The sequence below is a fragment of the Dendrobium catenatum genome, unplaced genomic scaffold, assembly GCF_001605985.2.
Source record: "Dendrobium catenatum unplaced genomic scaffold, ASM160598v2 fragScaff_scaffold_621, whole genome shotgun sequence".
Taxonomy (NCBI): domain Eukaryota; kingdom Viridiplantae; phylum Streptophyta; class Magnoliopsida; order Asparagales; family Orchidaceae; genus Dendrobium; species Dendrobium catenatum.
Window position 1 is genome coordinate 9,481,769 of NW_021319083.1, and position 18,434 is coordinate 9,500,202.

Genomic DNA, 18,434 nt, shown 5'->3' on the forward strand with positions numbered 1-18,434 from the left:
CTTCGTCTGGACGAAAAGGTTACAGAGAGCCAATCCCTACTATAACGAAATATTAATTTCGTCTGGACGAAAATTTTACAGCAGAGCAATCGTACGTCACTGATAGTTAATTTCGTCCTGGACGAATGGGACTTAGAAAAAAATTTTTTCGAGCAAAAATTTCGATTCGTATCCATAGCTCTATAGGAGATAACTGTCAGATCGTTCCAGTACGAACGCAAAATTGTCCTGTACGATCAACACAATAATATAATATGAATCTCCTATTGTTGTGTGCATTTTTTATTCACTCAAGTAAGTTACAATCACTCTCTTTCAATTTGATTTCTAAGCAAAGTGCAAGCTTCAAAAATTTCAAGGTATCTCATGCTGATTTTAATTTGAAGTCTTTGTAGTCTGGAGTTCTTTCCCTGAAATGTTAGTATACACAAGAGCAAATACAATTCTTCCAAAATTGTTAGGAGATAACTACACATTTGAACAATAATGTTTGAAATCATCAAAACTTTATAAGTTGCCAAAAATGTAATGCATGAAAATAGCAACTATCTTAACAAAAAGCAAACCCTAGGCATGCATATAGAGTGAAATAATAAATAAAGAAAAAATAATTTGAATATTAAATAATAATTAAATGATTAATTAATAAATTATCAATATCATTAGTAAATAACAAAATATTTAAAAAATTAATTAGATAATAAATAGTATACATAGTTATTAATTTTTTTTTAAATTAAACATAAATAATTAATTAAATTATTTAATATTTAAAATATCTTTAATTAATAAGTAATTAATATTTGAAATGTAAATTAAATTTATATTTTAATGTATAAATTGCCTTCATACCTAGATTATTTTGTCAAATAGCTTTACTTGATTTAACATAACTTCACGACTACCTTATTAAATAATTTTAAGGATTTAAGATATTCGGGATTTATTAAATCCAAATTTATAAGATTTACTAAATCCTATTTGTTGCAAAATAGCCCCTTATTCACTAGCTCTTTTTATTAAATAGTCGTATAAGCATGCCCTAATTGCACTATCTCATCCTCCTGTCCTCTTCTACTAGAGAGAATAAGCCATTACCTCTATCTCCACCTTTTCCTTTAAGAAATTTCTAGAGCAAAAATTTTAAAAATTATGTTGGGCCCCCATATAAGAAATTTCTTGCTTCGCCACTATTGGTCTTGAGCCATTGATGACAAGATTAAAACATGCATTAAGCTTACAGTCGATGATGTGTATTGAATTTATTAATGAAGGCAATCACAAAGTAAATGAGCATTGGTATTAGTGTTGATAGCATGCATCGTTTGAGGCCTTAGTACTTTTGTAGAGCTTACCTTTATTCCACTACTAATGTCACCTTTACTTCCTTTTCAAAGAAGTTCTCACATTCCTTGTCATCAAGGCAATGTGATCATCATCCTCAGTCTGAGACTGATCACTCTTCAAGTCATCCAAGTTCAATGCAATGTTCTTCTCCTTATGCTTCTCACATGTATTAATCTTTCTTTGAGTTACTCCTTGTTAGTATTATAAATATTAAAATCTTTTGATTCCATTATAACTATTATATTTATATCATTAATAGTAGGAAAATAATAAAGAATCATATTTACTTTCTCGTCATTCGTTATTTCCCTACCTAAATCATGTAATAAGATGACTATTTGAGTGAAATTTGTATACATGTTAGTGATTGATTCATTTGGTTTCATGAGAAACAATTCATAATCATGTCAAAAAATGTTTAATCTAGAATATTTCACTTCATTAGTCCCTTCATATGTGATATAAAGTCTATCCCAAATTTCTTTTCCACTTTTGCAGGTATATACATGCATATAGTCTTATGATTTAAGTACACACAAAAAAACTATACAATCATCTTGCATTTAGTTGAGCTAAGTCTTTCCTTTTATAGTCTAATCACTAAATGTTGTTTCAGTTCTAATGTCATTGACAAGTCTAATTGGCCTAGTCTATCCTTCATATACTAAAATCCACATGCGATAGTCAAGTGATTGAAGAAAAGTTGATATATGTGTTTTCTAAAAATCGAAAGTGATGTTATAAAATAGTGGGGGTCCAGTGATCGAATATCTTTTACGTGATTTATGGTTTTTAAAAGAAGCCATGATCGGTTTCCAAAAAATATCTAAAACATAACTATTGAAAGTATTCTCTAATACCACTTAAAAGTCTATATAGGTTATTAGACCTATAGCAATTTTTCCAATACTAACAAAGAGGGGGGGAATTGGTTATTTTAAAAAACCTCTTTAAAATTTTATAGAAAATAATTTTTTATATTTTAGCACAATAATTTTTTTAATCAAACTGAAAACTTTTCAACAACAAAAATTAAAACAGGCACCAAAATATAAATGGTTAAATAAAAAGACCTAAATTTATAGTGGTTCAATCTGACTAGATCTTGGTCTACTCCCTAAAGATCCCTTTTAAGGTATTTCACTATTACCAAAGTGAATCTTCTTTTGTTCCCATAGCAAGGTAGAGAAGACATTACAAAACACCTCTCTTCAGATAATCCCTAGTGCGGTAGAGTACTGTAGCCAATTCACACTCTCCAAGAGTTGAAAGAGAACCATCATCCTTTCATACCCTCAATATGTTGGCAGAGAACCATCATCCTTTCACACCCTCCTAGTGTCAGCAGAGAAGTATTATTCTTTCACACCCACTTGGTGTCGGCAGAGAATCAGATCTTCTCTAAAGATCTTCTCTTGAGAAACTTCAAAGAAGTAAGAAAGAGATTTGACATAACTTACAAAGAAATCCTCACCTTTGGGCAACCTTGTGCACCCTTCCCAAATTCCACTTGCAAGACCTCTTTCCACACTCTTAAACACTCTGCCAAAGAACTCTCACACTTGCTCTCTAAGAAAAAATGAAGAAGGATTTGTCCACAGTCAGGTTTTTTTACCTTATATATGAAAAGCATGAAAAACTGTTTAGAAAACTAAATTTTTAATTTGACCATCCATGATCGAACAATATGATCGAAGATCATACGTAAGAATAATTCAAAATTCTCTTGTACACTCCAGTACAAATTGAATTTTTACTCTGATTGACTTGTGTATGAATTGACATCATACAATATGATCAGTTCGAAACTGAATAGAATCATATGATATGATTCAGTAGGAACCAATTTCGTACTCTTGATAATGAACTATATGAAACCCATATTGTATAGTATGATATGTTTTAATCAAACGATGTTTAATTTGTTATGAAAATAGACGAGTCCATTTCATAGTCTGGAAGCCATATGTACGATCCAAAGAACATACAATATAAATAATTTAAATAATTTACCTATATGTATGGAAAAGAAGATACGCAACCATTTTGTAATATGGACATCTTCTATATGAATTGAAGATCATACAGTACAAGCAGTTAAGAAAAAAAAATAGGAGTTCATTAGAAAAAACTTGTACGTATCTATTTCATACTATGGACATCGTTTGTACGAATAAGAAAATTTTTTTTCCTAGTATGGTTCGATTAGCTACTTTATTGAGGAACCCTCAGGTTAAATAGTGCCACAAGATCTAAAATCATACTGTACAATTAGTTTAAAAAAATTGCAAATTTTTTACACTCCTCCAGTGTGTGTGTGTACGGTTATCCAATTAAATTCAGACTCTCTAGGACTCAAGAAAAAATATAAAAGGTAAAAAATCTAAAAGTAATAAACCCTAATAAAATCTTACTTTAAGTCTTAAGTAGTCTTGAGTATGATTTCCCTGAAACATTAGTACAAACAAAAAACAAAAAAACTAATTCCAATATATGTTAGGAGAAATAGTAGTGAGTATAATATTATTTTGGAATCATAAAAAACACACATGATATGAAAATATAGTTATGATAGTTGCAACACGCATAACTTGGCAGGATGATTGTATTGCTTGTATACATGCAATAAGTTAACAAAGATAATGTTAATGTTTGAGAAAATAATATTATTTAGGTGTTATATAGTTCATTAATACTAAACCAGTGCATTGGAGAGATGTATATGAAGATTTGGAATAAATTAGGTATAAGAATATTATTTTAGATAATAATAAACTAAAAGCATTTACATAGTTGTTATCCAAACATTTATCTATAACAAGGTCATTAAGATCACCTCTAGATATCATTATGTTACCAGAAAAATAAATAATAACAGTTCTGTAGACAAAAAATACATGTTAAATATAAAGAAAAGAACATTTAAAGAGCAGTAGAAGCGTAGTAGAAAACGTGTAGTGAAAATGCATAAAAAATATAGTGAAAGTGAAGCAAAGCGCAATCAAAGTGCAGTACTAAATGTGCAAAAAAAGTGCAGTGAATGAGCAATAGTAAAAGCATAGTGAAAACACAATTAAAATGTACTCATATATTTTAAATCTATGCAACCTAGTTTTAAAAACTGAAGAAATCGATATACGAGCTGATACCATGAAAGAAAAAGCACACCGAAGGAACACTTAAAGCACATTTAAGACGAAGCTAAAATGAATAAGAGCAACTCAAAAATTTTAAAGCTATTCAACCTTTTTTTTTTAAATTGAAAAACTCAATAGGTTATTGATACTTGTGAATATGCAACAAAAACACATCAAAATTGCAGCAAGTTCTTGTAGCTATTTACATCTGGAGGTAATCTTTTGCACCATCTGGAATGATAATGGATTGCATCTATTTGTAGTGAAGCTCTGGAATAAAGAATAAAAGAGAAAGTGAGGAGTGAAATACTTGGATGAAAGTAAATAGGAAATTAAAATGTCCTACCTCAAAGCTTTTAAACTCTTGTGAATTCAATTTTTTTATCTCTATATATGGTCCAGCAGGTCGGGCTAACAAGGCATAAATAATAAAAGAAATCTAACTTAATATCAAAGTTTTAACTACATGTATGAAGATTTAATTGGAGTATAGAGTGTTGAACTACACCCAGACTTTACAATGAATAATTTCTCAAGTGAGAGGGGAGGCGATGCGCGAGGAAGATGAAGCATTCATAACCCTTCATTTTGTGCTAGTGGGAGAAGGACATTCGGCTACTACTTGCATGTAGTTTATTTGGCTGAAGGGGAAGGGTATGGACGATGGCATCCAATTGTATGAGACACTTGTTTGATTGAAAGGAGAATGGGGGAATCCATGCTCGATTAAAAGTCTAGATTCTCATAAATAACCCAGTTCTTTTCTAATCTCTTTTGCAAAAAAACTCTTTTCCTTTGACCCTCTCTTTCTCTCTCTCGCAAGGATAAATAAGGATTTCTTTCCTTTATATTCAAATAAGAATGCACAGTCTGCCTTCTTCCCTACATAAATCCTCCCTCACTTGTTGTAACTACAACAGCTATATAAGGTAATTTATTTCAAAAGAAAATATATCGAGTTATTTGTTTCCTTAGTTTTCTTTCTTATCTTAGTATCATAATTCTTATAATATTTTTTTTGCACCTCGTAATATATATGTATATGTTGAAGAAGAAGAAGATCCCCTCATATCCTCCATGTCATGCATATCTCACCAAAGTTTGTCAACATATTTGGATTTGCTTCATTTCGACTTTAAAATTGTATATGGTTTCTTTTGTTAACTAAGATTTTATTTTAAAAAAAGTACCTTGGTTTAGTTTTTTTTTTACATACCTATATTCATGAGTTTTAAGGTTTGGCAGTACAGATTTAATTATTTAATACATATACATGATATAATGTTGTACTTGGTTTCCTTTTTATGACATATGAAAGTGTTGAAGCATTGTGTTTGTTTGAAATGGAGGCTCTATATCAACATTTTAAGGAGATAAATCTGCATAATGCTTTGGCTTCCCTCTTGACCATTCAAGTAAATATGATTTGGACTAAGTCTTCCTATCAAACTGTAAAGTAATTAACAGTGATGACATTCTCACACAACCTCTATTCATCTCAGTATTTAATAAAAATGCACAAGCTGTTATAATGTTGGGATGAAGCTTTCAGATCTCTTATGCTAGAAATTGAACATTGCCAATTTGTATTCTAACTTATTCGTGGATGTTAGAACTGAAGTGGTGCCAAAACATTAAAAATCAAATGGTTATTATATGTGCATTATTTAATAAAATCATGGAAATATTTAATAGTTTCATGAGCTTAACTTTTATGTTGTTGATAGAAGATTGAATTGCTATGTTTAACAATTTGCACTTTCTTTTATTCCACTAATATTTGTATGATTGGCATAAAGAAAAGTTCATATTATTGTATAGAATGAGTTAATACTATAAGATAAGATTTCCTCTGTATAATCTTTTATTGAAATTAATAAATATATGTATACATATACATACATCACTTCTTTGTATAACTTCTTTCAGAATCATCAAGTGGATTTTTTCTTTAGAGAATGGAAAGGAGGAGGAGGTTTCTACCTTCTTCTTTTTTGTTATCACTTCCTTTCTCAAAGCTATATCTATTTATGAATTTTGTTCTTAAGCTCTAGATAATGTGTTGCTTTAGTGAAATACATTAAATGAATAATCAATTTTCTCTAATTGAAGTAATGTTTTTTATTATATTTTTCATGGGAAATGGCAAAGGCAAACGGAATAGCTTTTCATTATCATTTTCTTCTTTCAATGCTTGACATTAAATACTGAAATTTCTATTGCTCGTTCTCATGAAATTAAGAAAAGACATAAACTGAAATATTTGATAGTTATCTTCATGAGGTTGAAGGAAGAAAAGTGTTGAAATTATTATACAACCAGTCTTTCTTTCATAAAAAGGAAAACCTAACCTATGTATCACTAGAAATATATTATGCATTTATTGGAAAACAGCTTATTTGTCTGAGTTCAGCAGTATATATATTAGATTTCTATGTCGGCTCCAAGATAATAAGAGGTAGCTATTAAATCCATTCCATATTACTAATTTTTTGAGCTCCTGGAGAGCATACATGGTTGAAAGTGCACAAAATGGCAATAGAAAGTGCTCTGATACCGCTTGAAAGTTCGTTAGGATGTTAAGCCCTATTGAACTTCTCCCAAGGCTAATAAAAAGAGAGGTGAATTGGTAATAAAATATCTTTCAATCAAAACACAAAACTCAAACCAATATCACCACATAGAAAATCAAATGCGGAAATTAAACGCGGAAGTAATAAATTAAAGAACAAACTAGTGGTTTGGTCAAACCTTGACCTATGTCCACTCCTTGGAGGCACCCTCCAAGTATTGCACTAAACTAAGTGTATCTCCTTTAGCCCCCAAAGCTAGGCGGAGAAGCCCTTACAAAATCACTTTCACCTTACCCGATGTGGCAGAGTCGCTGGGTTCTTTGACACCAAAGAGATCTTCTTCTTTGGTGAACTTCCCTCGAGACAAGCCTTGAATCCGACAGTATAAAGTGCAAGCCTACCGCAGCAACCATGTGGAATCCCCCACCACACTCCCTTGAGTTCCCCCTCATAGGATCTTTTCCCTCTCTCAGACTTCACCAGTTCCTCACTCCCTTTCAAGGTCTCTTCAAGTTTCCCACAAAAGAACGAAGCTACAATTACTGCCAAAGATACTAACAAAAAGTGCCTTGAGATAGTTTAAATAGAATAGCTCAAAATGAGCTCATTAGTGTAAGTTGATGACATTATCATCTAGAATGATATTAATATCGTCCTGTCCGATCAGTACAAATCATGGAATATCGTTCTAAACATCACCCTAAAAAATAGTTGTCCGGTGTCCAATCGTCCTGCATATCGGCCTGGATGATCCAGCGATCGTCTAGGATGATTTGATCGTGCATTAAACTTATAATTGCTTTTCTTAAATACTAGAATAATTTAGGAAAAATTCTCATGGATCGTCCTTGATAATATTTTTTAGGTCAGGGCGATCCCCTCGATGATGTCAAAAAATAAGTAATTCCAAAATATATCTGGCAGCATATTCTTTCTTTTTTGAGTATATCATCCTGGTAGATATAAAATTGTCCAAGACGATGTTTTTAATGAAGGCTTCCTTAAAAATGACGCCCTAATTAGGATTTCTGCTTTTAAACCGATCATCCAGGATGATATAAATATCGTACTAGATGATGTTACCAAAAATAGTAAACTTTAGGGAACAGTCAGAAAATCTTCTAAGTTACAAAGCAACAGGAGCCACACCAAATACAATAGACTCAAGAAATGAAAAAGGGTACAAAATAACTCAGACTTAGTCTACCCAATCTTGAGCGGGTTCCAAATTGCAGTTTGATCGTGTGGACCTAAAAAGTCAGTAAATAAGGCAGTTGTAGAGAAATAAGAGTGTTTGTTATCATCAAAATCATAAACCATGAAAATAGATCCTCAATAATGGTAATGGCACAAAATTGCTTGCGCATGCCATATGACGCAGTTCAGCACATTAAAATAGTGCATACTATTTATATCATGCAAGGGCATCAATGAATGGCTAAAGGTGCAAATTGTGTGTAAATTTTGTTGATATGTTATAATTTTCAAATTATAAATCATAATTAATTTTTAAAATTTATTTTAATAAGATAACGAATTATTAATTAAACATCAAATAAAAAAAATATTAAAAAACTAAACAATTTAACATTTTTGTATGATTTAAAGCTATAAGTTTTTGCTATTTTCCAAGAATTAAGCTAAATTATGATTAAATTATTTTATATTATACATCATGTTTAAAATACTATGTGTCGTACTTTGAGCTATCCTCCATGTCTCCATGCAAAACTCTATATTGTAGTATGCCATTCATCAAATAAGTGTGGTGAAGAAACCCCATCTAATTAAGATAACATATCAACTACTCAGCAACACGTTGACCTTCATGTTACAGCCAACAAATAAAAAAGAAAAAATATATAATAAAAAGGGGTTTGAATATTACTTGTACACAAATTCTGCACGCATCCCCTATTCTCTTCCAAAATAAGGCCGAATTATAGTCTTATTCATAATCTGTAGTAGTGCCGCTCAACTCACTTCTGCCGTGTTGAAAATCTAGTTTTATGGCTTATGTTTTGATGATTGGAAAACACTACTAATTCTCTTGGACTGCCTATTGCTTATCTTTTCTAACATTTCCGGAATCGAAGATTGGATTTACAAACGACGCAAGTTCAAGATTGGGTAGCTAGCTCGGGTTGAGTCGGTCTGTATTTTCCTTTTTTCTTTTTTTGAGTGAGTTTGTAATGTCAAAGAGACTGTTCTAAGCTACCCTACACACACACACACTTGAGAGACTTAGAATGTCTGTTTTTTCTCACATCGGCCAAGACAATCGTTTGGATCGGCCTGGACGATCCAGTTTAAAACAGTGGTTCTAATCAGGATTTTAGATTAAGGCATCCGACATTAACATATTGGCCTGGATGATAATTGTATCGGCCAGGACGATCAGCTTAAAAAATAGAAAGAAATTGCTGACATATCAATTTTTGTATTTTGTATTTTTGGAAATCGTCCAGGACGATCGTGAGATCAGCCAGGACGATATTACATAATTGTGCCTAAAATTGATCTGGCAATCATGGGAGTAATTAAGGATGATTGATACGATCACATCATCCTGGACGATTGTGAGATCAACTAGGACGATCTATTCAAAATCCTTATTTATCCCTAGACTATATGGATCGACCAGAGGCAATTCCGGGCGATTCACTGGCCGATATGGATCGGACAGCACCAATCCAGGGTGATGCACTGGACGATACTTGGCTGATTTGAAGTAATTGGCCAGGATGATTGTGAGATCGGCCTGGACGATCAGACCAATTTTACCATCGTATAGTTCAATTTCAGAGCGATGTGCTGGCCGATCTTTAGACTTTTGTACTGATGGGCCAGGACAATGTCCATATCACCTTGGACGATAAAGTCCGCAAATTGCAATTAATGAGCCTTTTGAGCTCATATTTATAAGGGCTCTTGTTCAACATTTTTAAACAATCTTTGCTGCTGCCTTGACCTGAGAAGACCCTAAGGAGAGAGAGAGAGAGAGAGAGAGAGAGAGAGAGAGAGAGAGAGAGAGGATCTTATGAGAGGGAGCTTGTGAGGGGATTCACAAGGGTGCTTCAAGGATCGCTCTACTTCTTCTTTGTCTAGAGTTTCTTGTCCGTGGAAGAGTCGATAGGGTTAAGGTTTTTAGTATTTGATTGTGGTTCTCTGCCAGCTATAGGAGTAAGCAAAAGAAGATAGGTTCTCTGCCTTACCGGGGTGGCAAAAAGGACGTCTTTGTGAGGGCATCTCCGCCTAGCTGTGGGGGCTAAAGGAGAGACACGTTTTAGTGCAATACTCGGAGGGCGCCTCCGGGTAGTGGACGTAGGTCGAGTTGAACAAACCACTATAAATTTTCTGTGTTCTTGTTTTTTCTTCCGCACTTTATTTTCTGTACGTATTTTTCTTGTGGTGTGATTTTGGTTTATGATATTGCTTGTCTTTATTGAAAAGGTTTTTTAAAATACCAATTCACCCCCCCTCTTGGTTAGCTTGGGCCAGTTCTATAGGGCTTAACATCCCTGACGGGCTTTCAAGTGGTATCAGAGCGGGATTCAAAAATTAAGTTTGAAAACTTTTTTATTTAGATTCATGGCTAACTTTGGGAATAGAAACACTACTGAAGGTTATTCAATTACACGACCTCCACTGTTTAACAACTTGCCTTTTTATTTCTGGAAAACTTGCATGTCTAACTTTTTACAATCTACTGACTATCGCATCTGGATGCTTATCAAAGAAGGTTACTCACCACCTATACATAAAGTTAATGGATTTAAAACTGAAGTTTCTTTTACTGAATGGACTAACGATGAAAGATATTTAGCCCAACTAAACTCAAAATGTCTGAACTGTTTTTTCTGTGCTTTAAAGTCTGAGGATTACATGCATGTTTCAACTTTTAAAACTAGTAAGGAGATTTGGGATAGATTGTGTATCACTTATGAAGGAACCAATGAAGTAAAAAAATCGAGATTAAATATTATTTTGCATGACTATTAACTTTTTCGCATGAAACCATCTGAATCTGTTTCTGACATGTATACTAGGTTTACCCAAATTGTTACTTCTCTGCATGCATTAGGAAAAGAGCTTTCAAACTATGAAAAAGTGAACAAAATTTTGATATGCTTGCCTTCATCATATGATCCTAAAATAATTGCAATCACTAAATCTAAGGACCTAAACACCTATTCGATTGACAACTTTCTTGGCTCACTCATTGCTTACGAGCAAGGGGTGAATCAAAGGAATCTTGATGCAGGTGAGAAGAAGAAGGACAAAACAGTTGCACGAAAGGCACACAAATCAGATTCAGAATCTTTCGGGTCTGAAAGCGATGACTTTGTCTTAATCACAAGTCAATTCAAAAGCTTTCTAAGGAAGAAACATAAGCACCATTGGAGAAAAGGTAAGGATCATAAACATTCTAAAGGATCTTCTAATGTTGTTTGATATGAATGCAAGAAACCAGGACAAGTGAGAAATGACTGCCCTACACTTCAGTATCACTCAAGAAAGGAAAAGGATAAGGAGAAACCCAAGTTCAAGAAGGACAAGAAGGAGTCCAAAAGGCGTTTTGGGCAGAATCTTCTACTGATTCATCTGAATCTGAACCTGAAAATGAGACATCAAACTTGTGCTTAATGGGAGAAGATCAAAGTGACAAAGATAAGGTATGTAAACCAACCTATGATGAATTGTTTGAAATTTGTGAAAAAATCCATGCATCATACAAAAAACTTAAAAAGATTCATGCTAGCTTAAAATTAGAACTTTTAAATTTATAAAAAGTGCATAAGGTTATTCTCAAGGATCATGCAATGATTGATTCAAATCATATGGCTCTTCTTGATGAATTTGATGACTTAAACAGAAGTATTTGGAATTGATTGATGAACATAAGGCATTGCAAGTTTCACACACCTCACTTAATTCTGATCTTAAGAAATCTAAAGAGATTGAGAAAAATTTGAGGATTGATAATGATGCATTAAAAAGAACGAACTTGAGGATTCAAAATGACTTGGATACATGTAAGAAAAATCAGATGACACCTACTTTTTATCTAAAGCCAGAACCTAGGAAGAGGTATTATAACTCAAATCATTTAAGAAAACCTTTTTCTGGAGTAAGATATTTTTTAAGTGGCATGCTAGGAAACATCTCACACACTTGCACCGTTCACCGTAGTACACATTAGGTGTGGAGACCCAAGGTGTATGCTTCACAACATACCACACCTGCATTATATTCTATTTTTCCTAAGGAGGGACCCAAATAAGTTTGAGTTCCTAAATCTGACTATTGTTGAGTTTTACAGGAGTGCTCTCACCCAAGACCTCATGGGAGCAAAGGATAACTGGACATATGGAGGCTCGCAACTCATAATTGCTTAAAACATGCTGCTTCATAATTACTTGATATGCTTGTTTATTTTTGTTTTATTTTTGTTATGTGCTAGCCTTTTTATTTTAAATTATTTTGTTTTTTCATTTTGTTTGCTTTTATTTTGGCTTTTCCATATGATAAATCTTTTCGAACTTTTTTGATTTTGGAGATTTAAAGTCATTAATTAACATTTTTGAATCGGTTAGAGGGAGAAATACCGTTGATGATTTCCCTCCTTATGACCTTATTTAGTGGTATAATTTTCTTCTATATATAGAAGTCTATCTCATCTTAACTAATGGTTTTTGAAATTAAGATCTTTTTTTATCTTGCTACAAAAATCTATCACATTCATAATGTCCAAAGTTTTTACATATCCTTCAAGATATTTGAGATCTTGCCTTTGCACTAATCATGTGATTTTTTGTTTTGCTTTGTGGGTAGTTCTTCCCTATGTTAGAGAGAGATCTCCTATTCTCTAATATCTAGAAGATATACTCACAACTAAGAACCTCTTTTAAGAGTATGCAAAAGAGAATTGAGCTTGCAAGAGATAAAAAGAAAAATGGAAAAGAAGCCAAAATTGAAATAAAAAGTATATACACAAAAGTGTATCAAAAATCAAAAGATGCTCAAAGAGCCAATCAAAGATTCAAGAGACATAAAATTAGCCCACTAAAAGGTAAGCTATCCTCTCTTTTCAAAACTTTTAAAACTTAGAAGAACTCATGAGTTATTTGATATTTTCAAAGGCTTGATTTTCAAATTCCATGATTAAGAAAAATTACTTTGGCATGTTATTTATGAGATATTTTCATTTTAACCAAGTTTTAAACGGATCTTCTTTTTATCCTGTTAAGTTATTCTAAGTTAGGGTTTTTTCTTTCAAAAGACAATTGTTACCCTAAAAGAAGTCCTAAATGGGGATTAATAAGATCGTATATTCTACCCTTTTTCAAATTTTTGATTTGTCTCTTTGATCTAATAAATCTCTAAAATTTAATGGTTTGGGATTTGTGTCATATGAATGCCTTGCAAAAAAAAATCAAGAAAAATCAAAAACCAAATTTTCGTTTCTTTTTTGTTTTTAAGTTTTATTTTCCCTCGTTTTGGCTCTTCTGTTTTGTGTTTTTTGAAGGGCCTCTATGATCGTCTCCATCCTTCATTGATTTTCAATTTCTTGTCACATCATCCTAGTCGATACCTTTGTCATCCCGGATGATATGATATTCTCTGGTTAATTTTCTATCTGCTGAATTTTTCTGTGCTTACTGTAACTCTTCATCCTGCATGATACCTCCACCGTCCTGGACGATCTGATCATTCTCTAGTCATCATTTTGGCCGATATTTTTTTCGCCTTGGCCGATGCATTTATGGACATTGTCCTGGCCGATACACCTGATCGTCCTGAACGATCTACGTGTCTTTCATTTAAAATCATTAATTTTGTCCCCGGACGATCCATCATTGGATTATCGTCCTAGCCGATCCCTTATTCGTCCTGGATGATACACGTGGCACAGATTTAAAACCTCTTAAATTGGGCCGGTACGATCAATTATTATGCATCATCCTGGACGATACACCTAATCGGCCTAGACGATCTTCTTTTTCAACGGTCGTACAGCTTGACTCGTCGGGACGATCGCATGTGTCTAATCGTCCTGGTCGATATCTGATCAACTCGGACGATCGGACTGCCTTTTTGACCAATCGGTCTGTATGCAATAATTGAACCAAATTGTCCCGGACGATTCTGCGATCGTCCTGGACTAACTGGCCGTCTCTTTAAATTCAGGCCATTCCAACCTTTGCTTTCACCTCAAAGCTTCTTCTAATCTCGTTTTCTTTCTGATTTCTTGCTATGGCTGGTGGGAAGCAAGTCCGACAGACCTCTGGGAGCTCTTCAAGAGCCACTATGGACCCTCATTTTAGGGAAGTAGAAGATCAGGCTGCTTATCGTCGATATAAGGAGTGTGGGATTACTCTATCGCGAACCATCAATCCGGCCTACCTCTCATATCTGGTAATGGACCTATTCGCCCACACCTCCCTTTGCTTCATTCTGACTCTTGCCGTTCCTTTTTCTTCTGAGCTTCTTCTGAAATTTTTTGCAAATTTGAGAGTAAACTCTGCCTACACAGCCCTGACCTCCTATGTGAATCGACGCACTGTCGAAATCACATATCAGGACTGTGCAGAGATTATGCAGCTTTCTAGCACCAGAGATAAGCTGCATATTGTCTTTTCTGATCCTGATTTTAACTGGTCGACGGCCAATCACTTCCTCCGCCAAAAAAACTCACCTTTCCATGTTGGAAAGACTAGCTCTTTAGTCAAAGATGCTAGGACAATCCAACATGTCCTTTGCACTTCCATTATTCCAAAGGCCGGGGATCAGATCCACATTACTCCTTTACTTACTCTGACAATGTTTTACATAATGGCCCATAGCGAGTTCAATGCCACCGACCTTATCTTTCGTTACATCGACCATCTTACTACTATTCGCGACCTTGGAGATAGGAGGAAACCCAATCTGGCCTTAGGACACATCATAACCTATGTCCTAGAAACCAAGTACAATCTGTAATATCCGGGTCGGATAGATCTTCAGGAACCTCACTACTCCAACAACTCTTTCCAAATCCTTCATAGTACTCGTCTCCACCCAGAAGATGAGGAACCTCTAGAGGCTGTAGAGGAGGAGGCTCCTGCTCCCGCTCCTATTCAGGACCCAATCCCTCTTCACCTGCACTCACCTTTTGATCATTTAGTGGAGAGGTTTGATCGCTTGGAGACCCGCTTTGACACTTTTGTTACTCAGTAGCAGTGGCAGCATGAGGAGGATGTAGCTCGTTTTGATTCCTTTGTCGCTCACCAGCCGCAGCAGCACGACCAAGACATGGCCTAGTTTGGCTCACAGTTTACCTCTCTTTCCGGCTTCTTTCAGTAGGCTCCACCACCACCACCTCCCTCAGATGATCAGGATCCCTCATTTTTTTAGCTTTCTTGTTGTTTTTCTAGTCTTTGTGTTTTTTAGTTTTTCTGTAGCTTTGTCTTTTGTTGGCTCTATTTGTTGCTTATGTGTGCTTTGGACCCTCTTTTTATGATGACAAAAGGGGGAGTAGATTGTAGTAGGAAAATTTGATGCTAATGAGTTGATGCTAATGATTGGAAATTTGAAATCTTAATGAATTGTTGCTTTTACTATGTTCTTCCTACTTGTGTTTTTTCCATCATCAAAAAGGGGGAGATTATTGCAAATCTAGTTTCATGGCTTATGTTTTGATGATTAGAAAACACCACTGATTCTCTTGGACTGCCTGTTGCATATCTTTTCTAACATTTCAAGAATCAAAGATCGGATGAACAAACGATGCAAGTTCAAGATTGGGTAGCTAGCTCGGGTTGAGTTAATCTGTATTTTCCTTTTTTTCTTTTCTTGAGTCAGTTTGTAATGTCAAAGAGACTGTTTTAAGCTACCCTACACACACACACACACACACACACTTAAGAGACTTGGAATGACTATTTTTTCTCACATCGGCTAGGATGATCATTTGGATCGGCCTGGATGATCCAGTTCAAAACAGTGATTCTAATCAGGATTCTAGATTAAGGAAGCCGACATTAACATATCGGCCTGGATGATAATTGTATCGGCCAGGATGATCAACTCAAAAAATAGAAAGAAATTGACGACATATCAATTTTGGTATTTTGTATTTTTGGAAATCGTCCAGGACGATCGTGAGATCGGCCAGGACGATATTATATAATTATTCCTAAAATTGATTCGGCCTTCATGGGAGTAATTAAGGATGATTGATACGATCACATCACCCTGGATGATCGTGAGATCATCTAGGATGATCTATTCAAAATCCTTAGCTATCTCTGAACGATATGGATTGGCCAGAGGTAATTCCGGGCGATTCACTGGCCGATATGGATCGGACAGCACCAATCCAGGGTGATGCACTGTACGATATTTAGCTGATTTGAATTAATCAGCCAGGACAATCGTGAGATCGGCCTGGACGATCAGACCAATTTTACCATCGTATAGTTCAATTTCAGTGCAATGTGCTGGCAGATCTTCAGACTTTTGTATTAATCGGCCAGGATAATGTCCATATCGTCCTGGACGATAAAGTCGGCAAATTATAATTAATGAGCCTTTTGAGATCATCTTTATAAGAGCTCTTGTTAAACATTTTTTAACAATCTTTGCTGCTGCCTTGACCTGAGAAGATCTTGAGGAGAGAAAGAGAGAGAGAGAGAGAGAGAGAGAGAGAGAGAGAGAGAGAGAGAGAGAGAGAGAGGATCTTATGAGGGGGAGCTTGTGAGGGGATTCACAAGGGTGCTTCAAGGATCTCTCTGCTTCTTCTTCTTCTAGAGTTTCTCGTCCGTGGAAGGGTCGATAGAGGTAAGGTTTTCAGTAGTTGATTGTGGTTCTCTGCCAGCTTCAGGAGGAAGCAAAAGGAGATAGGTTCTCTGCCTTGCCTGGGTGGCTAAAAGGACGTCTTTGTGAGGGCTTCTCCGCCTAGCTGTGGGGGCTAAAGGAGAGACACGTTTTAGTGCATTACTCGGAGGGCGCCTCCAGGGAGTGGACGTAGGTCGAGTTGACCGAACCACTATAAATTTTATGTGTTCTTTTTTTTGCTTCCGCACTTTATTTTTCGCACGTATTTTTCTTGTGGTGTGATTTTGGTTTATGATAATGCTCGTCTTTGTTAAAAAGATTTTTTAAAATCCAATTCACCCCCCCCTCTTGGTTAGCTTAGGCCAGTTCTATAGGGCTTAACATCCCAAACGAACTTTCATGCCTCTTGCAATGTGCAGATCAATTGAGTCAATAAATACTCAAAAAAAATGAAGCTTTCACACTTTTCCAATCTGAGCACACAAAAATCCCATCAGTTCATCCCTTCACTGTTGAAATCCGGCTTCTGAATTCCCATCTCTTGCAAATGACCAAACCTAAGACCTGCCTCAGCTGAGCCGCCTCTGATCTCACTTCTTCTCTTCAAAATCCCTAGCTGAAGTAGCAATCCAAATCCTTCCTCACTGACGAGCCCTCTATAACTCACATACCTATATCTCCATGTAATCGATCTCCTCATCTCAATGAACCCCATAACCATCCATCTCCTTATGCCCGTACCTCCAATCCCATTGACCTTTGTTTTGTAATCCATTGTTCCACACATACATATATATATATATACACAGAGAGAGAGAGAGTGAGAGAGAGAGAGATAGAGAGAGAGAGATAGATAGATAGATAGATAGATATAGAGAGAGAGAGATAGATAGAGAGAGGGAGAGAGAGATAGAGAGAGAGTGAGAGAGAAGGAGATCTCCCTACCAAACAGCAAATTGATGGCCTTAGCCAACCTCGCTTTCAATCCATAAAGTTTAAACTTTTGACCTCCTTTGCTTCTTGTTTTAGCTAGAAATTCCACTAAGCTCCTCTCTTCCGTGTAGTTTTTGACGAAGTCCTCTAGAAACCCTAGCCTTTTTCTAAAAAAACGAGTGATTCAAGAAAATAAAAAGAATAAAAACAGTGAAAAAGGAAAGGAAAATTTAAAAGAAAAAAGAGGGGAGAGGGGGATGCTTTTTGTTCATTTCACTCAAAATCTCACTCTCGGCATTTGTTTCGAGCTGGAAAATTACCTATACATTCTCTTATTGCATGGTAGGAGGAAATCGAGTGTGACATATATGACGAAGCAGGTTGTCCCTATACATGCCCTTGTAGTATTGTGGGGATAATCTTCAATACCCGTGCGTGGCTCTATAATTGTGGGGAAAGAAAACTATTCTTTTAAACATGAATTTTGATGCACCCAAACACGCTCTTATAGCATGGTAGGATTAAAAATTTTAAAGCCGAGGTTTCCCCTGACTTCTACTTGATGTGATCATGTAGTGTGGAGGGGAAGGTTGTCTCTTCATTTTTCCCCTAAATGGAGGAG